This window comes from Lissotriton vulgaris, chromosome 10, assembly GCF_964263255.1.
Source record: "Lissotriton vulgaris chromosome 10, aLisVul1.2, whole genome shotgun sequence".
Classification (NCBI taxonomy): Eukaryota; Metazoa; Chordata; class Amphibia; order Caudata; family Salamandridae; genus Lissotriton; species Lissotriton vulgaris.
The window spans coordinates 1,066,847,655-1,066,872,717 of record NC_141698.1 but is presented as its reverse complement, the minus strand read 5'-3'; the positions used below and the strand labels follow the sequence as shown (position 1 = coordinate 1,066,872,717).

The 25,063-nt window shown below is 47.2% G+C and overlaps 1 protein-coding gene across 1 annotated transcript in view; it reads right to left on the bottom strand.

The window, feature by feature from the left end:
* NEK10 (NIMA related kinase 10) overlaps positions 1–25,063 on the bottom strand; it is a 1,232,468-nt gene that overhangs the window by 541,411 nt on the left and 665,994 nt on the right. The gene's annotated exons all lie outside the window — the stretch shown is intronic.

Genomic DNA, 25,063 nt, shown 5'->3' with positions numbered 1-25,063 from the left:
AAGATCTCGAGTGATGGTGAGAGAGCTCTTTTAGCGATCATTTATGATTTGGTTGAGAAGGGTGTGATTGAAGAAACGAGAGGTAACGTGTGTAACAGTCCTGTTTTGCCTGTCCTTAAGCGTACTGATGCTTCTCAGCCACCTGTGTATCGGTTTGTGATTGATCTTCGAGAGGTCAACAAGATTATGGTACCACAGTTTCCTGTTCCAGATATTACTGCTTTGTTGACTCTGATTCCTGCTTCAGCTGCCTGGTTTTCGGTTATTGACCTGAAGAATGCTTTCTTCAGTATTCCGATTGCTGAGGAGAGCAGAGATATTTTTGGCTTCTCTTTAGGAGGCCGAAGCTTCCGGTTTAAGAGAGCTCCTCAAGGTTATTGTGAAAGTCCCTCAATCTATAGTCAGGCGTTGAATACTCAGCTTGATAATTGTGTATTGCCTTTTGGTGCTACTCTTATCCAGTATGTTGACGATTTACTGATTGCTGCTGATGATGAAAAGATTTGTAAAGAAGCCACTCTTTCTTTGTTACGACATTTGTCTGACCTTCGCCATAAAGTGTCGCCTTCGGAGTTACAGTATTGCCGCCAAGAAGAGACCTACTTAGGTCATCTCTTGTCGAAGGAGGGACGACTATTGACCCCAGAACGAATACAAGCGATCGCCCAAATGAGTGTGCCATCCACGCAGAGAGAAGTGCGTGCATTTTTAGGTATCACTTCATATTGTAGGCAATGGATTCCCAATTTTTCGTTGTTAGCGAAACCTTTGTTGGCATTGACTCTTAAAGATACTCCGCATCCTCTCCCTTGGTCCGATGAATGTCAGAAAGGTTTTTCTGAATTACGTGATGCATTGTGTTCTGCCCCGGTGTTGGGTACTCCCGATTACAGTAAACCTTTTACATTGTATGTTCACGAGAGAGAAGGTTGTGCGTTGTCGGTTCTGACACAGCAATTTGGCGATAAGCAACGTCCATGTGCGTATTTTTCATCAACGTTAGATCCGGTAGCTAAAGCGTTGCCGAGCTGTCTGAGAGCTACAGCGGCAGCGGCTGTTTCTATTCGACAATCTGCTGGTCTGGTATTGGATAATACGTTGATTGTGATGGTCCCACATGCAGTGGATACCTTATTGAATAGGACCAAGACACAGCACCTTACTAGTGCTCGTTTGTCAGGTTAAGAGTTGACGCTTTTGGCTAGCCATGTAGACATCAAAAGATGCAATGTGTTGAATCCTGCCACGTTGTTGCCGATTTCTGTAGAGACAGATGTTCAGGAACAGCATGATTGTTTTCTTCGGACAGAGGAAGAAACGAAGGCTAGAGTTGATTTAAAAGATACTCCTCTTTCGGATGTTGATGGTACCTTATGGGTAGATGGTTCGAGTTTTAAGCTTCCGTATGGAGAAACGACTGCAGCATATGCTGTCACAATTTTACATACAGTTGTTGAAACAGCACGTATTGCACAGAATTCAGCTCAAGCAGCAGAGCTAATAGCATTGACGAGAGCGTGTGTGTTGTCAGAAGGAAAGCGAGTGAATGTTTACACTGATAGCCAGTATGCGTTTGGTGTTGCCCGTAGTTTTGGACGCCTGTGGAGAGAGAGAGGATTCTTAACTTCGCATGGTACGAAAATACAGCATGGGCAATTGGTGAACGAACTTCTTGAGTCACTTACGTTGCCAAAGCAGATTGCAATTGTGAAGTGCAGTGCGCATAAAAAGGTTGTGGACGATGTGGGTCAAGGAAATGCGTTTGCAGACGAAGTTGCGAAAGAGACGGCGAGGAATATGACGAGTCGAATGTATGTTGCAGGCCCCGCAAGATGGGTCGTGGAAAGTGGAATGTGTGAAGACCCATTTGTATTGTATTGTATATTGGATTTGTAGAGCACCTTATCACCCCGGGGTCTCTAAGCGCTTAGTGGAGATTGGACACAGTGTTGTTAGGGGAGCAAGCTAGATGGTACCCCATGCCTCCTGAAACAGCACGGTTTTTACCTTTTTCCTGAAGGGCAACAGGCTTGTTTCTTTGCGCAAGCTCTCTGGCAGTTTATTCCATGCACTAGGAATTGTGTAGGAGAAAATGCGCCCTCCTAGAGAGGACAGTTTGAACCGTGGACATACCAACATTGCAGCATCTACTGATCGTAAATTCCTACTAGGGGCGTACGGGACAAGACGTTCCTTAATGTATTTAGGGGCTTGCCCGTATAAGGCTTTATGCGTAATGCATAGGCCCTTGAACTTGGCCCGCTGTTTCACCGGCAGCCAATGAAGTTTGCGAAGAAGGGAGGTGGCATGAGTCCTTCTTGGTTTATTGAAAATGAGTCTGGCCGCGTCGTTCATGACTATCTGGAGTCTGTTCATCAGCTTTTGTGGAGTACCGACATACAGAACATTACCGTAGTCCAGACGTGCCAGGATTCATGCTGATACTGCTCTCCTGAGAGTGTCCACCGTCAAGATGGGGGACAATTTACGCAGTTGTCTCATTAGGCCCACACAGGTGCCCACTACAGCTGAGACCTGGGCTGACATAGTGAGATTGGCATCTAAAACTATGCCTAGGCTTTTGACTGTTTCTGCAGGTACTGGGGAGTTTCCTAATTCAGTGGGCCATAAGAGGTCACTCCAAGGGCTAGATGTTGTCGTAATTGCAAGTACCTCAGTTTTGTCAGGATTAATCTTTAATGAATTTGCCGTCATCCAATTGACTGTAAATTTTAGGATGTTTTGCAATTTCTGATCTGCTGTTGGAGAGTTACCAATTTGAATGATGATCTGTGTGTCATCAGCGTAATTGTATATACTACAGTCCATCTGATTTAGTGATGAGATAAGGGGTTGCAGATATGCATTAAACATCAAGGGTGACAGGGCCTAGCCTTGTGGGACTCCACATGTGATCCTTGCTGCCTCGGATACCAGGTTAACAATAGAAAGTGTGAAGTTGATTCAGGCTGAAGCTACTGATAAGGAAGTGAGTACGTGGAGAGAAAGTACGGGTATGTTGGATTCAACAGGTTGTTGGGTTGAGTTGTCGGAGCACCAGCGATGGTTGTTACCTGATGCGTATGTGCTCCCAGTGGTTACTATTGCTCATGGAATGGCTCACATAAGTTCGAAAGGAATTTGTAAGTTGTTGGCTCCAGTATGGCAGAATGCTGGAATTCCTAAGTGTGCTGAGAATGTGGTGAAGCATTGTATGATTTGTCTGATGTACAATCCTGGAAAGGGAACTCCAACTCCAGCTGGTCATTTTGCTCCTCCGACGTATCTGTTTGAGGTGATACAGTTAGATTACATTCACATGGAGAGATTCAACAATTTGAAGTATGTCCTTGTGGTTGTTTGTGCCTTTTCCAGATGGATAGAGGCCTACCCCCTAAAGGATAATACTGCCTTGTCTACAGCCAAGGTTTTGCTCAAAGAGTACTTCCCTAGGTATGGTTTGCCGAGAATTGTATGGAGTGACAATGGGAGTGAATTTGTGGGCCAGATCATGAAGAAAGTGTGTGCGGGATTGGGTATCCATCAGAAGTTCCACGCTGCGAATCACCCCCAGTCAGCTGGTCTTGTTGAATGTTACAATGGCACGTTAAAGCTGAAAGTGGCTAAGATACAAGCGAGCACTGGTCTTACATGGCCAGATACCTTGCCATTGGGTCTTTTGTCAACGAGGACGACAGTACATTCTCGTATGGGACTTAGTCCCTATGAAATTGTGTTTGGTCGTCCGGCTATTGTTTGGGGTGTCCCAAGGCCCAAAAAGTATAGTGACATTGAGTACCCTATGTTGGTGGATTATTTACATGACTTGACTGCTAAATTACGTGTTCTCCACCAACAGGTCTATGACAGTTTGCCGGTAGCGTCTGCGGATCCAGGTCACAAGATCCAACCCGGCCACTATGTCCTGCTGAAGAACTTCCAGCGATCGAAAAATTTGGAGCCGAAGTGGACTGGACCGCACTTAGTTTTGTTAGTAACTCAGACTGCTGTTAGAGTAGCTGGTAAAAAAAACTGGGTGCATGCCACCCATTGTAAAAAAGTTCCGCTACCCTTACTGTATGACAAGTGGGTGAGGGGAGGTATTGGTCGTTTTGAATGCGAACGAACCCCTAGATTTGTGCCTTTTAGTGATGCGCATTTGGAATGGACTCAATCAGAACGTGTAGATGACGACATTCTACAAGCTGCTTTGCCTCCTGAATTGAGACTTGATACGACGGATCCAGAAACCCTGTTTCAAGACCAGACTGTGCCTGGCAAAGAACGTTATAATTTGAGACTGAGGAAAGATAAAAAGGACTAATAAAGCAAAACATTTTTTAATGTGAGTTACACCTTTTCAGACCGAGAGATTTTTTTACTTTTTACTTTTTCGAGTCACCATCCGGACTCAGCTGCAGGGTCACGGTAGGAAGTTCTTAAGGGGTGAGCCGCGAATTGACGAAAGGTCTGTGGTTCATGGTCGTTAGTACGATCTTGACGCACACTTAAGTGAAGAAGGTAATAGCAGCCGTGAGCAGCACGTTAGAGGATGGAGTCTTTTGGGTCTGATAAGAGTGTTAAGGAAAATGGTTTCAAAAGGAAAATATATATATTGATCCGTAGCAAATGTTTTTTAATATTGTGTTTCCTAATGCTTCTGAATATTATGCTGGGTTGTGTGGGTTGGATTTTCTATGCCATACAACATACGCCTACGTCTACGTCCCAACCTACTCTTTCTTCCTTTACTGATTCTCCACATGAGTTTCATACGTTGCCTGAACATGAACAGACACGAAGATCAGAATTTGTTAACAATTCGTTTATACAGCTATTGCATCAGCATCAGCTAGTTGTGAATACTTCAAACTGCTGGGTATGTGGACTTATGCCGCATACGACAGATAAGGGAATGCCATATTTGGTTTTGCCCTTTTCGCCTAATGGGTCAGTTTGGGCGTTCGAGTCAATGTTTATTTATGCGAATGAAGCATCACCTGTACGTTCCGTCAAAGATAATGCGAGTAATAATGCTTTGATATAGGGAATAGTAGATATGATCAGAGATATCGATGCATATAATGCTATCCCTAATGATGAGGTACGAGCATATGTTGGTTGGAACAAGACAGAGTATAGCATTAGTTTGACAGAGAAGGAGAGACGAAAAAGGTCTCCCCTATTTGGATTGTACCTCACCGAGGTCATTTTTGTCTGCAAGGTAATGGTCAGAATCCGAGAGCTCAGTTTGGTAAGAGTGTGTGTGTTCACACCTATGTCTATACGTCCCAGAATTCTCCACCATTCGTGCCAGCAAAGGGCACGTATTTTGTTTGTCACAATAGAGCATACACGTGGTTGCGATCTGATTTTTCCGGCACATGTTACGTGGCATTTTTGCTTCCCCCTACATACACTGCTGTTTTCGATTACCATAAGACAAGATATGGTAGAGGTGTCATCGATGCGGAAGATACTGTCGCACAAGAAGCTGGAGACTTCTTTAAGGGTTTTGTGCCCTTTTGGGGTCCTTTGGCAAATAGCAGGAATATTCGTCAGCTTACAAGAGTGGTTGAGGCAACTATCAATGAGACTGCTGGTGCCCTAAGCAATATTACAGCGGAGCTTCAGGCGGATCGTCTTATGACGTTACAAAATCGTATGGTTTTAGATATCATACTCGCAGATAGAGGTGGGGTATGTAAATTGATCGGATCTAGTTGCTGCGTTTTCATACCAGATAATGCCCCGACTGTGTACCAAGCCATCTTTAAGTTACGTAAGTCCGCTGAGTCTATACATGTAGACGAAGGGGACTGGTCATTAACAGGATGGATTTGGGAATTGTTGTCCAAATGGGGATGGAAGGTTCTGATGTTCCTTGGTATCGCGTTAGCTATCCTTTTCTCGTGTTGCTTATGCATCCAGTGTGGTCCCGACATTTGTAGTCTTTGTGCTACGATCTGTGTGAGACCTGTCTCAAGAGAAGTAAAGGAGAATAGGATGATGTTACAGAAACACCTTGATGATCTGATGAGAATAGACATAGACCTAGATTCAGATTGACGTGAGTTTAGGTTATTGCCTACGTAATGGCAAAAGGAGGGGCTGAGGTTTTGTAAAATTCTGTCTTGTCCTGTGAGGTTATGGTTCCATCACAATTTTGGTGATGTTGTACTGTATCTAGTAAGTACGGCCAATATGGAATGAATTTGTCGCGTTAACTAGCGAGTTTATTACGTATTCAGAGACTTAGTCTTGAATATGGGTTCCATTTCGTCTGTGCCGTCATTTTGTGTTGCCCTCACGTGGGCCGTGGAGGTGACCGTTGTTCATGTACATATTAACTAGGCCTTTTCTGACTTGCGAGTGAGCTGCAAAGACGCTGACCTCGTCACCTGAAACTGATCCTTTGCGAAGCCAATTTCCCTAGCTGATCGTTGTCTGAAACTGGCAATCACTGTTCAGGACATCGTTAACTTTTAATTCGCTTGCACATATCTTATCGTACTCAATATCTAAACTACTTCTTTCTTTATGTCTTTTCGTTACATGGGTAGTGCTTTCAATTATGGGTTTGTCCAGCTCGTGAAAATTGGATTTGGGACATTCCTAATAATTAACTTGCGGGTTGGTACAATGTAAAGTGAGTGTTTTACGATATGACGAAGCATGGGAAAATGTATTTGATTAGTTCGAATTTGTCGCAGTGGGTGTGCATTGCAAATGAGTAAAATATGGATAAATACTGATGTCTTGATCTACGAAAATTGAACAGTTTCTTGAGTTGTACACCATGTTGTATTGCTGGGATTACTGTTACTAGCTGCAGCTAATAAATTTGATCTTTGACGCCACCTAGAAGTATTCCGTGTCTCTGTATACCAAGACAGGTGAACTCGAAGACTTCGGGCGTGTCCCTGGCGCCGCTGGGTTCTAAGAAAACCTGGTTCTTCAAGTCTTAAATGAACCTGCTGACATACTAATTATCTGGCTTCTGCGGGTAGAGGTAAATCTATTAATAGGTGTAGACAATAGATAAAGATCTCTGTTTTATTGCTAGGGAAGGATACTTGGAAAACACTGTCAGATTGCTTTAAAACAAAGACCTAGCTCCTGGCTTTGTCACTGAAACTGAAGAAGATGTCTCTAACTTCTATAAAATTAACTTAGTGATGGACCTTCGGTGACTGAACTCTCAGGAGGGCCTAATATGTGTGTTTGCTACATGATAAACATCAGCAACAGAAGAACCAGTAGGACCAAAGATCTTTGGAGCACACTTACATTTATCTTCCATGCAGCAGATATGCAATCATAAAGAAGATCCCTAAGGCCACATAATTATGAGAATAAGGGATGTTTGATTATATTGATGCTATCTGGTCTCGTGTGCCAGACCACGAGACATGCAGGGACTACTGGGCCTTAGCAAGTGGGGTCAATTGAGTCAGTCACAAATGCCTACTCTGGTAGGCTGTACTAGACCTTGAACTTTTACTATAGGTTTAATAGACCTCCACCACAGCCCACCCCCTCAATCTCAGGATTAGAGAATTATGAACCGACCAGATGCCTTGGACTGTATCTTTTTATGTGAAAGTGGAATAGAACAACTGTATTAAATCTTTGAATTAAATTTAATTTTCACTGTGACAAATCACAGAGGGAACGTGGCTTCAATACGTAAGTGTGCATAATTACCTTGAAAAGTCAAATTATTTTTGCTTACTTTCTTAGGCCTAAATAGATCATCCAATGTTGGATTGTGATGGTCATAGTAATTATGGAGGTTCTGAATGCATCTCCTCTATTAGTTGAAGGAAGCTATCTGAATATTAATAGGTTGCACCAGTCACTTGTGTTTACAGACTTGGAGAATGTTGCATAAGAAACAGCTGCCCAGTGATAGCCACCAGTTGGAACACAGCATGAATGAGAGGGGGCAGGCAGAGACCAAAGTGAGTGCTGGAAGGCATTTCATGAGGGAAAAAGAAGGGAACATCAGCTGTATTGTTATTTCAAAATGTAAATTGTAGAGAGGATGTGCCTTGAATAAATATGTTACTTGCATATATAAACTAGCTGAATGAAGTTATTTAGCTGCATTTTCTTCAATGAATAATCTATACCAACAGTATGAACAATAAGGGGAATAACAAGAGCGAGGGGCTGAGGTATGATTTGTAGAAAGAATGCTAGAAGCGAGGACTGGAAGGGGAGAGGGAAGCAATGTTGAGGAATGAATAAAAGACGGAGCAATGGCAGTGAGGGAGAAGGCAGCGTGCAGGGGCAGGAAAGGTGACAATGGAGTAAGAAGTATTCCAACCATCACTGTAGGAAAGTAGGATCTGCTTTTATGGTTACCGCCAATTTTTGCTGGTGTCAGTCTGTGTTTTTTGACTAGTCTGACTGGGATCCTGCTAATCAGGACCCCAGTCACTGTGCTTCCTCCCTAAATTGACTATGATTAGTACTTCAATACCTTCACAGTTGGCTACTGGTGTACCCTTGTAAATCCCTAGTATATGCTACTAAGGTACCCAGAGCATAGGTACACCAGGGGTCTCTATGGGCTGCAGCATGTATTGTGCCACCCATGAGAGACCACTCAAACTGTGACTACAGACCTGTCATGGCAGCCTGTGAGTTGGTGCTTGCACCTCTCACAACAGATATAGGTTTCCTTATATCTGAGGTAACTACACTTAAAACCTATAAATCACCCCTCTGACAGGCCTTACAGGCATGAACGCAGGTGCATGATTATATGTGTGAGGGTGCCCCTGCATGAGCAGGACACCCCTACAAACCTCAGAGTTGATTCTCCAGGCTTTGTAAGTGTGGTCAACCATTTTTAATACATATACTGGACATCAGTCATTACGAGATGTCTAACTATATAGTGGCTGCACCGAACCCGGTCATGTTTGGTATCAAACATGCTGGAATCATACCCCAACACCGATTCCAGTGTTGGAAGTATGATCCCATGTACTGTGGGACTCCCTGTACTCCCGGTTACAGCCTTTCAGGGTTTAAAAGCAAGCAAGCGCTGCTGCCGACCGCAGACACGATTCTGCCCTGCCGAAGAGCCATGTGTAGGAAAGTAGGATCTGCTTACTATGGTTACCCCCACTTTTTGATGTGTTTCACTGATTTATCGACTTTAGTCTGGCTGGGGCCCTGCTAACCAGGACCCCGGCCTAGCTGCTTCCTCTCAAAACTGATTGCCTGTACATTAGGTACACTCCAGATTGGTTACTGGGTTACCCTTGTGAGTCCCTAGTGTATGGTACCTTAGGTACCAAGGTCTTAGGTACCCTGAGGCCTACCAGGAGCTGAAGCATGTATTATGCCTCCCCTGGGAAGCCTTCCAAAATGGCACCACAGGTCTGCTACTGCAGCCTGGGTAAGGTGATGTAAGCACCCCTTACAAAGATATAGTATACCTATACATATAAAACTATAAGTCACTCCTATGGCAGGCCTTGACAATCCTGAAGGCAGAGTGCTTGGATTTGTGTGAGAGGGTGCCCAAGCATGAGCGGATCCCCTCTGCAGCTTTCGGAATCCCATCCTTATAGCTGTTCTGTGATGCAACCATACCATATAAGTGCATTATAACCTCGTGGTTAATGCTAACTTTGGAATGGCTGCATAAAAACATGTCATGTTTGGTGTCAAACACTTTGGAATACTACCCCCCGCCAGTTCTGGCGGCGGTGGTAGCATTCCACCCTTATAGAGGGAGAAGACATGTACACACTGGTCTAACCGGTATTAGTTCAAAAGAGCCCCAGCATCACAAAATGTATGCTGCTGCCACAGACACAAGTCTGACCTCCTGCTGCTGGACAAAACTCCGGCAGGGGAGGCCTGGACAGTAGGTTTCCTGTCCAGGGAGGTGTAACCACCTAGCCAGACAGGCTTTAGTGTATTGGGGCAGGGTGGGTGCATTCAGTGAATGCTTTTCAGACAATACCTGGGGCACACAAGGTGTTCCTGTGCATACCTCAGTTCAAACTGGTTGCTGGGGCACTCAGCCCCAGCCCTGGCGTGAAACTGGACAAAGGGGAAGGGGTGTAACCATCCCCTCCCCAGGTGCTCCCATAGGTGGGACCTTAGAGTTAATCCAACCCCTAAACTTAGTAAAAGTATAGAAACCCAGTCCCTAGGACTTTAGATTACCCTGGAAGAAACTCTGCAACATATATCTTGGACCTTCAACATTCTATTTCGACTAGAAGACTGAAGAAATCTCCCTTGGGGTCAAGGAGTGACTCCCCTGTTCAAACAGGCACCAATGAAGCATCTTGCGGGTCTGCATTTTCGAGGCTCCCGCCGGATCCCGAAGGATTTGCGACACAGGATACAGACTTCCAGACATCTCTGAGGCCGACATGAGATCACAGCAAAGCTGAGACCCGCAGCTGTCACGAGAGACGTGGGACCGGAACTCCTGGACACCATGCATAGTTGCAAGTGCACCTACTTTCCGAGCTTTCCGGAAGTTGTGCATTGGGCTACTTGAAGTCCAAGCCCTCAGCACCTTTTGCACCGAAGCTTGTGGGCCTACACTCCACGAGTGTTCCTTGGCCCGCTTTTAGCATTTCTGCTCGAGGCTCCTTCGCGGTCCCTGGTGGGTCCCCACAAAGGTAACTCTTCTATTTCTTGGGCTCTCCTGGTTGCTCCAGATGTACCCTGACTCCCCTCCAAAGGGTGAGTCTCTCAGACCTTGCTGATCTGCACCAAAGCCAATCTTTCCATTCTGCGTGGGTTGCTGTTGCCAAGACTTGTTGGGTCCAATCCGGATACAGACACCGCAGCACTCGACATCCGACGTGGGACAGCTCGAATCCAGTTCCTGGTTGTCGTCGACGCCTCCTGGTCCTCGTGGCTGAAGAATCAAGCTTCACCTACATCACCTGAAATCACACATCGGCTGGCATCTTCTTGTCGCCTTCCTGTTCACTGGCTAGTCACCCAGACTCTGTACTCTCTGCTTTCAGGTTCTTCGGATCTCCGATCCACCCTTGGATCCATCCGGACACTATTCATCTGGTCGCCTGCAGCACTTCTTTGCAGCTCTCCATAGGAAACGACGATGAAACCCGACACGAAAAGACACCTATGCACCCGGCTTCCCTGGGTGAGTTAACACAAGTACTTTGGTGCTCCCGTGGGTCTTGACTCTTGAAGTGTCCAGTACTCAAGGGGTTTGTTCCCAGTCCACTCCTAAGTGTCCTTATTCTTTAAAAATCTAACCGTAACTTTCTCCATAGAAGTTAATAGTGATTCGCAGCTGTGTTTAGACACTGCATGCGTCCCCCGTGGGTCTCCTGCGTCCCTACCTTGGGTGGTTCCTGGTCGCCCCAGCAGTTCTACAGGCTCTAGGCCAGTGTTCTTCAATCTGTGGGGCGGGCCCCGTGGGGGGGCGCAACGCCATCTAAGGGGGGGTGCGCTCTCCACCCTAAACTCTTACCAGTTTCCCACGTCGCACATCCGTGGGGGAAGGGAGTCGGGGGACATGGAGGGGGTTCGGCGGTCACGGAGGGTTGGAGGGTAAATTTATGGGTCACAATGTGCCCATGCTTTTTTAATTTCAACTGAAAGTTTGCCTCCCTTCTGGAAAGAGCTAACCGTCCCAGGAATGGGTTAATTGCTAGAGCTGAAATGGTTCAGCTGCAGTGGGAGGCAGGGATTCTCCTCTGCTATGAAACCAAAAGCAAACAACAGACAGTCTACAGTAGACTCTCTGTTACTTTTTTTTCCGTTTCATGGTAGAGGAGACTCCCTGATTCCCACTGCAGCTGAAATGACTGTCCCCGTGTCTATGTGCTTGGTGAAGTGGCATAACACTAAAAGATGCCCCCCTCTGCAGAATGTGTGGAGAGGCCCCAGAGTTTCACACATGCTTATTGGTCTTGGGCCAGTGGCGTAACAAAACTTGAGGGGGCCCCCCTGCAAACTACATGGAGGGGGCCTCCCTCTCATCCTCCGTGCCAGTCTAGAGCTCTCAGGCAGCGACCCGCCATACTGCAGGGGATGTGGGGCGATTGTTACGCCACTGTCACCAATACAGCCATTATAAGTAACACCAGATGGTGGAGTTAAAGGTTGGGCTTAGTCTTCCAGCAGGCTATCATAGGTGGTGGTCCATTCATTACAGGGTCCCTGCCATCAGTACGCCAGGGAGGTTTTCCCAATTTTAGGTGGGTTTCCTGATGCAGACTCCTGTCATGATATACAACATCGGGCCCACTCATCGTTCAGTTTTGAACAAAGTAAATCCACTGCTCCTTCTCGTTTCCATTTTAAAACATTAGACAAAGCGACAATGCAGTATTTCAAAAGCAGATGTAACTACAAAGAGCACATTTTGATAATACATTTTTATTAGTAGACAATAGCAATCTTAATAGGCATTGCATAGCTTCATACACACTGTGACCCCAATTCCATCACAGTCTCTCTCTCTCTCTCTCTCTCTCTCTCTCTCTCTCTCTCTCTCTCTCTCTCTCTCAATGAGTCAGTCTCTCTCTCTCAGTCAGTCAGTCTCTCTCTCTCTCTCGGTCATTCAGTCTCTCTCAGTCAGTGAGTCTGTCAGTCAGTCAGTCTGTCAGTCTCTCTCTCTCTCTCTCAGTCTGTCTGTCATTCGGTCTCTCTCTCTCTCTCTGTCAGTCTGTCTATCTCTCAGTCAGTCAGTCTCTCTCAGTCAGTCAGTCTCTCTCTCTCTGGCAGGTTCTCAGCCAGTCAGTCTCTCCGTCAGTCAGTATTCAGACTCTAAGTCAGTCAGTCTCTACTCTCTCTCCACTCTATCTCTCTCTCTCCATTCTCTCTCTCAACTCTGTCCACTCTATCTCCACTGTCTCTCTCTCCACTGTCTCCCCCTCCACTGTCTCTCCCTCCACTCTCTCACTCTCTCTACTCTCTCTCCAGTCTCTCTCCACTCTCTCTCCACTGCCTCTCACTCACTCCCTTCTCTCTCTACTCTCCCTTCTCTCTCTCTCTCTCTCCACTCTCTCTCCACTGTCTCTCTCTCCACTGTCTCTCTCTCCACTTTCTCTCACTCTCTCTACTCTCTCTCCACTCTCTCTCTCCCTTCTCTCTCTTCTCTCTCTCTCTACTCTTTCTCCACTCTCTCTATTCTCTCACTCTCCACTCTCTCTACTCTCTCTTTCTCTCTCTCTCTCTCTCCACTCCCTCTCTCTCTCCACTCTCTCTCTCTCTCTCTACTCTCTCTCCACTCTCTCTCTCTCCACTCTCTCCTCTCTCTCCACTCTCTCCTCTCTCTCCTCTCTCTCTCTCTCTCTCTCTCTCTCTCCACTCTCTCTCCTCTCTCTCCCCACTTTCTCTCTCTCTCCACTCTCTCTCTCTCCACTTTCTCTCTCCACTCTCTCTACTCTCTCGCCATTCTCCCTCTACTCTCTCTCCACTCGCACTCCACTCTCTCTCTCTTTGCTGTCTCTCTCTACTCTCTCTCCACTCTCTCTCCTCTCTCTCTCTCTCCACTTTCTGTCTCTCTCCACTCTCTCTCTCTCTCCTCTCTCTCTCTCTCTCTCTACTCTCTCTCCATTCTCTCTCTCCTCTCTCTCCACTCTCTCCTCTCTCTCCACTCTCTCCTCTCTCTCCTCTCTCTCTCCACTCTCTCTCTCTCCACTCTCTCTCCTCTCTCTCTCTCTCCACTTTCTCTCTCACTCTCTCTCCACTTTCTCTCTCCACTCTCTACTCTCTCTCCATTCTCCCTCTACTCTCTCTCCACTCACACTCTACTCTCTGTTCGCTGTCTCTCTCTACTCTCTCTCCACTCTCTCTCCTCTCTCTCTCTCCACTTTCTCTCTCTCTCCACTCTCTCTCTCTCTCCACTTTCTCTCTCCACTCTCTCTCTCTACTCTCTCTCCATTCTCCCTCTACTCTCTCTCCACTCGCACTCCACTCTCTCTCTCTTCGCTGTCTCTCTCTACTCTCTCTACACTCTCTCTCTCCACTCTCTCTCTCTACTCTCTCTCTCTACTCTCTCTCCCCAATGTCTCTCTCCACTCTCTTTCCACTTTCTCTCTCTCCACTCTCTCTCTCTCTCTCCACTCTCTCTCTTGCTCCACTCTGTGTCTTGCTCCACTCTCTCTCTTGCTCCACTCTCTCACTCTCTCTCTCTCACTTCACTCTCTCTCTCACTCCACTCTCTCTCACAAAGTAGTGTGCGTTGCCATGGGCGTCCGTAGAAATGTTTCCAGGGGGGGCACATTTTTTACTCCATCACCATCCCCCTTGCACTCTTCTACCCTCAGCCTTGCACCCTTCTCGCCCTCGCCCTTGCACCCTTCTCCCCTCCCCCTTGCACCCTTCTCCCCCTCCCCCTTGCACCCTTCTCCCCCTCCGCCTTGCACCCTTTTCTACCTTGCACCATTCTTCCCTCTGCCTTGCACCCTTCTCCCCTCTACCTTGCACCCTTCTCCCCTCTGTCTTGCACCCCTCTCCCTTCTGCCTTGCACCCTTCTCCTCTCTGCCTTGCACCCCCCTCTGCCTTGCACCCTTCTCCTCTCTGCCTTGCACCCTTCTCCCCTCCGCCTTGCACCCATCTACTCTCCGCCTTGCACCCATCTCCTCTCTGCCTTGCACCCTTCTCCTCTCTGCCTTGCACCCCCCTCTGCCTTGCACCCTTCTCCTCTCTGCCTTGCACCCCCCTCTGCCTTGCACCCATCTCCTCTCCGCCTTGCACCCTTCTCCCCTCCGCCTTGCACCCATCTCCTCTCCGCCTTGCACCCATCTCCCCTCCGCCTTGCACCCATCTCCTCTCCGCCTTGCACCCATCTCCTCTCCGCCTTGCACCCTTCTCCCCTCCGCCTTGCACCCATCTCCTCTCCGCCGTGCACCCATCTCCTCTCCGCCTTGCACCCTTCTCCCCTCCGCCTTGCACCCATCTCCTCTCCGCCTTGCACCCATCTCCCCTCCGCCTTGCACCCTTCTCCTCTCTACCTTGCACCCTTCTCCCCTATGCCTTGCACCATTCTCGGCCACCCCTTGACCCCCACTGCCCCCCCTGCGGACGCCCACATGGTGCTTCTAACAAGAGTACTTACCTGAGGGCACCATTTTGCTGCCTCATCCCTGCTCATATGAGCTTTGCCCTGGAGAATGCTCTCTCTGGGGGCCCCCACTCCCACCCTTGTCAGGGTATTGGAGCAGTGCTCTGTGCTGCCTCCTGCTCTCTCTCTCTGGGGCCCCCACCCTCGTCCTTGTCAGGGTCCCGAGCAGTGCTCTGTGCTGCCTCCTCCCTCTCTGGGGCCCCCAGCCCCTGTCCTTGTCAAGGTCCTGAGCAGTGCTCTGTGCTGCCTCCTGCTCTCTCTCTGGGGCCCCCAGCCCCCGTCCTTGTCAGGGTCCTGAGCAGTGCTCTGTGCTCCTCCTCTCTCTCTGGGGCCCCCAGCCCCTGTCCTTGTCAAGGTCCTGAGCAGTGCTCTGTGCTGCCTCCTCTCTCTCTGGGGCCCCCAACCCCCCTCCTTGTCAGGGTCCTGAGCAGTGCTCTGTGCTCCTCCTCTCTCTCTGGGGCCCCCAGCCCCCGTCCTTGTCAAGGTCCTGAGCAGTGCTCTGTGCTGCCGCCTCTCTCTCTGGGGCCCCCAGCCCCTGTCCTTGTCAAGGTCCTGAGCAGTGCTCTGTGCTGCCTCCTGCTCTCTCTCTGGGGCCCCCAGCCCCCGTCCTTGTCAGGGTCCTGAGCAGTGCTCTTGCTGCCTCCTCTCTCTCTCTGGGCCCCCCAGCCCCCATCCTTGTCAGGGTCCTGAGCAGTGCTCTGTGCTGCCTCCTGCTCTCTGGGCCCCGACCCCATCCTCTTTCTGGGCCTGGCACCTCTGACTGAAGAGAAACGATGTATGGTGATACTTTGTTTCTCTTCAGTCAGAGGGAGGGGGGAGGGGCTCAGAGCAGGCTGCAGACCTCCTGCACCTGCTTCAGACACAGATGGAGAGAGGCTGGCTTCAGCGCAAGCCTCGCTCACAGCTCTCACTGAAGAGCTCAGCAGTGGCGGTGCGTCCATTGGGGGCGTTGGGGCGTTGCCCCACTAGCTGGAGGACTGCACTGCCAACTTACCAAGAATTACAAGCATTGGAAATGCAATAGGTCTCGCAGCATTAGAGTTAGTGCTTTTAGAATTGTTTATGGGTTTTTTTTGTAAATCTTTAGCATTTTTCTTTCCTGTAGCCAATGCTAAAGAATTACAAATAAAAAAAGCCATAAACAATTCTACAAGCTCTAACTCAAATGAGGGTGAGGGGTTGAGGGTGAGTGAGGGTGAGGGGTTGAGGGTGAGGGGTTGAGGGTGAGGGGTTGAGGGTGAGGGGTTGAGGGTGAGGGAGGGTGAGGGTGAGTGAGGGTGAGTGAGGGTGAGGGGTTGAGGGTGAGGTGTTGAGGGTGAGTGAGGGTGAGTGAGGGTGAGTGAGGTGTTGAGGGTGAGTGAGGGTGAGGGTGAGTGAGGGGTTTTGGGTGAGTGAGGGGGAGTAGTTGAGGCTGAGTGAGGGTGAGTCAGAGTGAGGGTGAGTGAGGGGTTGAAGGTGAGGGGTTGAGGGTGAGTGAGGGTGAGGGGTTGAGGGTGAGTGAGGGTGAGGGGTTACCTGGCATTTTTTGTAATCCAGAATTCAGTGTGGTTCAAATGACGTCCTATTCCTAAACTCAGATTATTGGGGACATTTAAAAAATACCTCATTTTTATTCATCCCCAATGGCACACAGAGTTCTCAGCATCATGTAATGCTTGGTCAAACACAGTAAAAAAGTATTGCAAGCCACAGCTCAGTTGATGGCTACAGGTACTGTGGCCTTTTGTACAAACATCAAACAATATACACAACTGTAAAACACAATTCTGTTTCACATCAAGCAGCCAGACGTTGTTTGGATTTTATTTTAGCCTATGAAAAAATCCAAACACTGTCTGGCTCCTTGCTTGGGCACAGAAATGTAGCAAGAATCCAGACACAGAGTAGAAATATATTTGGCAGAGGAGATTTGGCTCCTATGACCAGGCCAGATATGCAACTAAATTAGTCATTGGCCAGTTCGCATTGCAGTGCTTTTTTTAAACAGGGAATGTGATGCTCTACAGTGGATAACACATGCAGGTATATTGCCTGACAATATATAGTGTAAAGACTAAATATTAAGTACAAAAAAATTGTCCAATGAGTGTGGGTTTTCCATTACTAACTCCAAAATGTTTTAGTACATGTTTATGACAATCAAATATTTTGACAACAACATTCTGATACCAATGGTTGAGCGACCTGGTGGGTGACTGGCTGAAGACTGTATTTCAAATATTGAGTCGTAAAAGGGGCAGGGGCTACACTGCCAATAATGTGGCACATTGTGACAGGGACATGGGGACCATACAGCACTTCAAGGAACTGCCACTTGAACAGGAGATGTTGACCCCTGATGGACAGCTTCTGCTGTGTGAAAGGTCACTGACTGACAAAGGCTATTGATAACCTTTCATTGCTTTCAAACGGCATAAACAGCCTCACAACATTGACACATGGGCTTTAAATCACAAGTAAGGGGAGCCCTTGTGATTCTCAAGTAAATGCAGTGACATTTGCAACTTGCACTGCCATTTTGAAACACTGCATTTTGTTTTAAATCCACTGAAAGTAAACAAAATGGCTGCTGCACCATGACGCATACTTACGCGTGAGCGATGATGCTTCTGTAAAAAAAAAGTTGTTCAGCATCGGCCAATAGCATTGGCAAAACAAAAGACTTGCCAATTCTTTTTTGTTTTTACAGACGTCGTTCTGTGGTTAAGTATCTACCATATGTATTTGGAAACGCCAAAAAAATCCCTTGTTGCCACTTGGAAATATTACATTTTTATTTGACTATATTTTCTCTCTGCCCTTGTGCCACATATTTTACATTTAATCACCAAAAGCAAGCCTGAGGGAGCAGAGAGAACAACCATAACATTGTCTTCCAATAGATATTATTTACAAATTGCTGACATGCTTTTCAGTCTCACAAGTACTATTTGGTTTAATGAGCTGCTCTGCAACAAAGAATGCAAAAGATATTTTTGGGCTCGGCTCGCGAAACAAATTGTGTACCCTTGGGCACATGTTGGAAAATAGCATTATGGAGCGCAGGAGTAAATGGTGCAGTAACTTATTGCAGACCCGGTGGGGATTTCCACACATTCCAAGTTCCCGGCCTCACGCTTTGGCAGCTCTTGTAGGAGACGTGCAGAACTGTACAATACACAGTGCCACAGGGGAATCCGACGGGAGCTAGGAGCGCTCTAACATGGCTATGTAGGGAAGAGGTCTCGCTTACCCATGCCAACTCATGGCAGCACTATTAATTTCCCTTTATGAGAACCGAAGCACACAGTCGCGCCTGACCTCGCTTGAAGGTTGTTTTTTAATAGTCGTGCAAGTAGCAAAACAACAGCAGCACAACAGAGATGCCCCCGTTCATTATATTTCGCTTATTTTGTCAAAATAACCCTTTTATCGGAAATTGACTATAAAATGTTTTTGTTAAAAAGTGAAAAGGAGGTTTTGACAAGCACGGTAAAATAAAAGAGCGTGGGATATTTCTCAGCTATAGTTACCGACTGGTAATATACACGCGCTCATCAGAAATAGTGCAATTTCGTAGACAACACAACATCAAACATGCATTGATAAAACCAATAGGTTGACCTTTAAATACTGAAAGCAATTATGTGTTCAGACACCCACCTGCACGCAAAGTAGAGATAAGTGGAGAAGTGGGGAGGCACGAAGTGGGATGAGAGTGTAGTTCTAAACAAGCATTGGCAAACTCGAGCTACCTTAAAGTAAAACAAGCCGGAGGGAAGAGAGGGGAGGGGGGAGGAGAAATGCGACACGGCGGGAAGGGGAGGGGGCGGAACGGGGGAGGGGGCGGAGAGGGGAGAGGTGCGACACGGCAGGCAGGAGGAGGGGGGAGGAGAGTAGGGGAGGCACGACCTTGTGCCACATATTTTACATTTAATCACCAAAAGCAAGCCTGAGGGAGCAGAGAGAACAACCATAACATTGTCTTCCAATAGATATTATTTACAAATTGCTGACATGCTTTTCAGTCTCACAAGTACTATTTGGTTTAATGAGCTGCTCTGCAACAAAGAATGCAAAAGATATTTTTGGGCTCGGCTCGCGAAACAAATTGTGTACCCTTGGGCACATGTTGGAAAATAGCATTATGGAGCACAGGAGTAAATGGTGCAGTAACTTATTGCAGACCCGGTGGGGATTTCCACACATTCCAAGTTCCCGGCCTCACGCTTTGGCAGCTCTTGTAGGAGACGTGCAGAACTGTACAATACACAGTGCCACAGGGGAATCCGACGGGAGCTAGGAGCGCTCTAACATGGCTATGTAGGGAAGAGGTCTCGCTTACCCATGCCAACTCATGCCAGCACTATTAATTTCCCTTTATGAGAACCGAAGCACACAGTCGCGCCTGACCTCGCTTGAAGGTTGTTTTTTAATAGTCGTGCAAGTAGCAAAACAACAGCAGCACAACAGAGATGCCCCCGTTCATTATATTTAGCTTATTTTGTCAAAATAACCCTTTTATCGGAAATTGACTATAAAATGTTTTTGTTAAAAAGTGAAAAGGAGGTTTTGACAAGCACGGTAAAATAAAAGAGCGTGGGATATTTCTCAGCTATAGTTACCGACTGGTAATATACACGCGCTCATCAGAAATAGTGCAATTTCGTAGACAACACAACATCGAACATGCATTGATAAAACCAATAGGTTGACCTTTAAATACTGAAAGCAATTATGTGTTCAGACACCCACCTGCACGCAAAGTAGAGATAAGTGGAGAAGTGGGGAGGCACGAAGTGGGATGAGAGTGTAGTTCTAAACAAGCATTGGAGGGGGGAGGAGAAATGCGACACGGCGGGAAGGGGAGGGGGCGGGGCGGGTCAAATAAACAAAAAACAAGCTGGAGGGAAGAGAGGGGAGGGGGGAGGAGAAGTGCGACAGGGGAAATGCGAGACGGCGGGAAGACGGACATGCACGCGCCCGTGACTTTTAAGGTCAATGCGCATGCGCATAAGCTTAATGCGCATGCGCATTGACCTTAAAAGTCACGGGCACTGCAAGGAATCGCCACGATTCCTTGCAGTGCAGATAAAGAGTGGATAACTCGCAATACTCTCGCCTTGCTCGATGCGCATGCGCATCGACAGGCGAGACCTAAAAAAGGATTTGAAAAATTAATTGAATCTGAGCGGCGCGCAGTGACTCAGGCTCCCGCACTGCGCACTACCGCCCCGGGACAAGCCCGACAGAATCAGGCATCTCACATGGAAGTGGGCCGTGGGGGGCGGGGCTGAGGCAGAGAGTAACAGGCAACCAAAAGAGTATAGCGTGGAAGCAGCGAGCGGCCTGCGCATGTGAAATCCCGGAGTACTAATTATTTCACCTGGCCCGCGCATGCGTAGACTGGTACACTCCCCCCCCCAACCCCCTAATAGCACTAGAGACTGTGGCAGGGACCCGGGGCCTCGGCCTCATTAAGGGCAGAATAGTACCTGCTCGTTAGCCAATCCTGGCGCAGTGGCGCTGTTCAGGATTGGCGGCTGCTGCAGCAGGATGTTGCAGCGCATGGGTGTTGGCTGCTCTGCATTCGGCCCGCACTGTATGGCCAATCACATACGGCTATATCCAGCCATGTGGAGGTGATTGGCCATTTCGCGCGTGGCGCACCAGACAGTGCTGCCAGTGCCACAACTAAAGTGAAAGTAGAAGTGACTCACTCAGTCTGAGAGTCAGGACCAGTAGAGTAGACCGCGTGACTGGCCAGTGCCTGGCTGCTACTACTGACGGACGGTCCAGACGGCCTGCTGCTTCCCACTTCTCTGGCGGGGTCACGCACTAAGGTATGTGTCAAGGAAGGTGTAGCGGGTGCTTTACTTTTGTAAATGGCGCTCACCCAGGTGTGCAATGCTTGTGCTATAATTACCCCGATCCCTCTCCCCGGCCAACAAACATGGCGACAAGAAAACCTCGGCCGCGATAGGGACAAGGGCTGTGATTTATATATTCCAGTGCTGAGTGACTGTCGCTGTGTCTTATTTATTAATTCATGGCGCCATAAATATAAACCTAAACAGCAACTTCGCAAATAGACTTGAAAAGTGCCTTAGTTTGATCCTTTCACACTAAATATAATGGCGCTTTTTAACTTAAATATAGATGCAAAACCTTTTCCAAGCGCTCGCAGCAGTGTTGATAAACAAGGGCAATGAGGCACGGAGAGTGAAAGTAAAGCGTGTCATCCAGGTGCAGAGAATATCGGTCAACTGCGTAAACCAGGATATATCGCAGATTCTCAAGGCCTTCTTGCAGCAATGTTTACACGTGTTACACATCTTCACAGCAGTCAGTGAATTAGTCCACTGTGCTATCTTACCATAATGAGATTTGGCATTGGTGCAAACAACTAGGTGTGTGCAGCACTTACTTTGCCCTTCGAATTTCCGGATGATGGTGTCCAAGAAGGTATTCTGGGGGCTACGTGCTTGTAGACCCCCAGTGCAGTGCTGATTGTGTTGCAGGGCACATTACTTTCTGCAAACCGCTTGGGTTAAAAGAACCAGAAGTATGTGGCTTTAGGCGCGAGTGTTACGCCCAGTCTTCACGTCGTATTCTGGTGCCAGTAGTTTTGATTTTCCCTTTTACAAATTGGCTGCTGTGCAAGTCCAAACATACAAAGGAGAAAACAAAACTAGTGAAGGTTGCCCGCGCCTGCCTTTAGACACCTTTAAAAATCACAAAGAAGACTAATGACTGACAAAATCACAGCACAGCAGTCCTTTTTGTTAAGCTCCTCCTGCAGAAACCGGTGCTCCAATGCAGCCTCTCCTAGCTAGATCTGTACATTCATTTGAACTTACATTGGCGATAACGCTGTTATTAGGAGAGCTTTTTATGACCCATTTACAACTTAATGTGGTTACGATGTGAAATGTAAATGAAGTTCGGTGATGTGAGTGGTTTCAGAGGTTAGCAATATAGTTGAGTGTGTGTCTAGATGGCAGGCAGTGAAGAACGTCATTAGAGCTGTTATAATTAATGCAACTTTTATTAGACTTTGCTTATTACAATTGTCCTTCTGTGGTTGTAATAACATGCACAACGTCAGGGGTGTTGTTGTTCCAGGCATAAAACATCATCATATAGTAATGTTTTTGGTGTTTGTCATTAAATGGTTTTATTCTTTTGTGGCACATGGTTGATTGGTAAATCAAAGGTTACAGTAGTTTGTATTCATGAAACCGGAAAGACTAGTTAAAAACACATGAAACCTTCAGTTTTGGATTTTCCTCTTGCCTTGATCTGAGGGCTGTGAGGGGCAGTAACTCGCTAGAAGTGTAGCTACAAGACAGTCCAGAAAGTAGAGTATTTCTTGATCGTCTTATTTTGGGTTGCATTTTTTGGTTTGGTGCTCTGTTCTAGATTAGCTTGGTTCTCACAGAGTATCTATTGTTCAAAGATGAGCGAGTCTCATTTTACAAGCATTGCGCATGCATCTGACATTTTTCAGTCAATTGAACGGATAATTATTTTTTTCCTAACTGTTGATATATTTTGAAACATATGTACAGTTTATTAGAAGGCATTTATTACATTTTACTGTGCTGCAAATATGTTTTGATAATACATCTTTTTCCTCAGTTTCACACCTCCTTTAGCACAAGCAGCAAGATTGTCACACATTTGTTTCCCATTACAACATCCTCTCACTTTGCAGTCAGAGCAAACATCAATGTCAATCAGAAGAGAAAAGCAGCAATTTGTCAGAAGACACTGCCTGACATTTCACCTCTGTCTTTGACCTCCCCAGCAAATCATGTGCATGTGACAAGATAAAGATAACATTTAAAGGCCTCCTAACTGCATAATCACCTGAACTCCAGCATGGTTATTTTTGCCTTACATGTATTTGCCAACATTCAAATATTAAGGGGCCTCTTCAATAATTTTTCTCTGATGTGATTTTCCCAGCATACTATGAATTAACGTATGCGGGGTACTCAGCATGGTTATGTCATTATGAAGTTCTGTGGTTATACTGAATAAGCACCTACCTATGTCATTATCATATCAAGTCTCTTTATTTATTTATTAACCCTCTTGTTTTCTCAAATATGCTTGAAAAAGCACCAATTGCCCACTCTTTTTGCAAAACTCCCCCGCCCCCCCAGACCCCCTTATGACGGTTTGGCTCGCACGCTCACCCGCACTCATTACGAACTTTACGCCCCACCTCTTTCAAATGTCACCAGCCGCCACTGGCTGAGGGGGAGGCCGGGCCCCCTTTATTTACCCTTTAATAAAGAGAGTGGACCCCCCCTCCCCACCCCCACCCTGCACCGCGGGGCCTGCGGGGGCGTTTGTTTCGCCCCTGTCTTGGGCTGAGTGGGGCACCACCTGAAAGGATGAGGGGCCCCTTGCACTGCAGGAGTTGCAGGGGCCTGTTTTTGCGCCCCTGGCTTGCTGAAGTTAGGCTGCTTAGTCTGGGTGTTTAATGTAGGTAGGGACTGTTCCATTTGCTGGATAAGAATGTGAAGCATGGGAGTTTAGCTAACTTCCAAAGTGTGTTCATGAAAGCATTGGGGCAAAAAACCGAGCTGGGCCAAGGATTTGCAAGATACAGTTAGAAAGAAAATGAGGAAGGAAATGGCCAAAGGTCTGCTGAAGAATGTCTGCTTGTTGAGTGAGTTAATCGTTTCACCCCTTGACTGACAACCTATCACGGCCTGAAGCACAATCACTCAATGAATGAATGAGTACATCTGCCAGCAAAACTGAACAATGAAATACATGAACCTGCCTCGGGTAGTGGGGATGCAGTGAAGCTGCTGCTGCTGAAACAGCCAAGTGCAGCAGACATTCCACCTTTAGCTTGTCCTGGTTCACTCAGCAGGTGTAGTTGAAGGGCTGCAACACAGGAACAAGGTGTTTCCAAAGGGATGTTCTGTGTCATGACTACTTGTATGGCAGTTAACCCCTTCCATGCTCATGACGGAACGGTTCCGTCATGAGCGTAAGGTGGCCTGTGCTTATGACGGAACCGTTCCGTCATGGTTCCATAGGCCCAATGGAACGTTCAGCACCGGGGCAAAATTCGCGCAGCACAGAAGGGCTTAAGTACTTTCAGGCAATTTTTTACAGTGACCTCGGGATCAGGAGGGTTGATGCACTACTTCGACAAGTGCTTTTGGGAGGTACCTGAGGCAAAGGCTGGTGCAAGTATCCTGCAGGTGTTTGAAAAACACCCAAACGTTTTTAGTCCCAGAGAAAACTAAGCCTCACACCAGTAGATGAAAGCTCAGCTCATATTTAATGTGAAATAGTGGGTGAGTGAGTAAGTGAAGGGATGGGTGAATGGCGGAGTGGATTAGTGAAAGGGTGAATGGATGGATACTGAGAGAAAGGATGGATGGGTGAGTGGGAGGATGGATGAGAGAAAAGGTAAATAGATGGATGTAAGGGTGGAAGGGTGGATGATATGCGACTGAATGGGTGGATGGGTGAGTGAAATGGTGGATGGATTGATATTTGAAAGGGTGGATGGACGGATGAATGAAAGGGTGGATGTATGGATGGATAGATGAGTGAGTGAAAGGGAGGGTAGCTGGACAATAGGATGGGTAGATGAGTGAAGGAGTGAAAGCGTGGATGGATGAGAGGAAGGATGGATGAGAGAGGATGGATTAGTGATAGGGTCAATGGATGGATTCATGAGTGGATGGGTGGGTGGTTGGATGGAAGGCTGAATGGGTGGCTAAGAGAAAGGGGGATGGAGAGAGAAAAGGAGGATATGGATGACTAAAAGGGTGTAAGGGTGAATGGGTGGATGGATGAGTAAGTGAAAGAATGGCTGGATGGGTGAAAGGGTAAATGGCTGGATGGATGGACGAGTGTACGGATGGATAGGGCAAAAAGGTGGATGTAGGGATGGATGAGTGAATTGATGGATTGAATGATATATGAAGGATAGGTTTGCAAATAGTTGAATATGT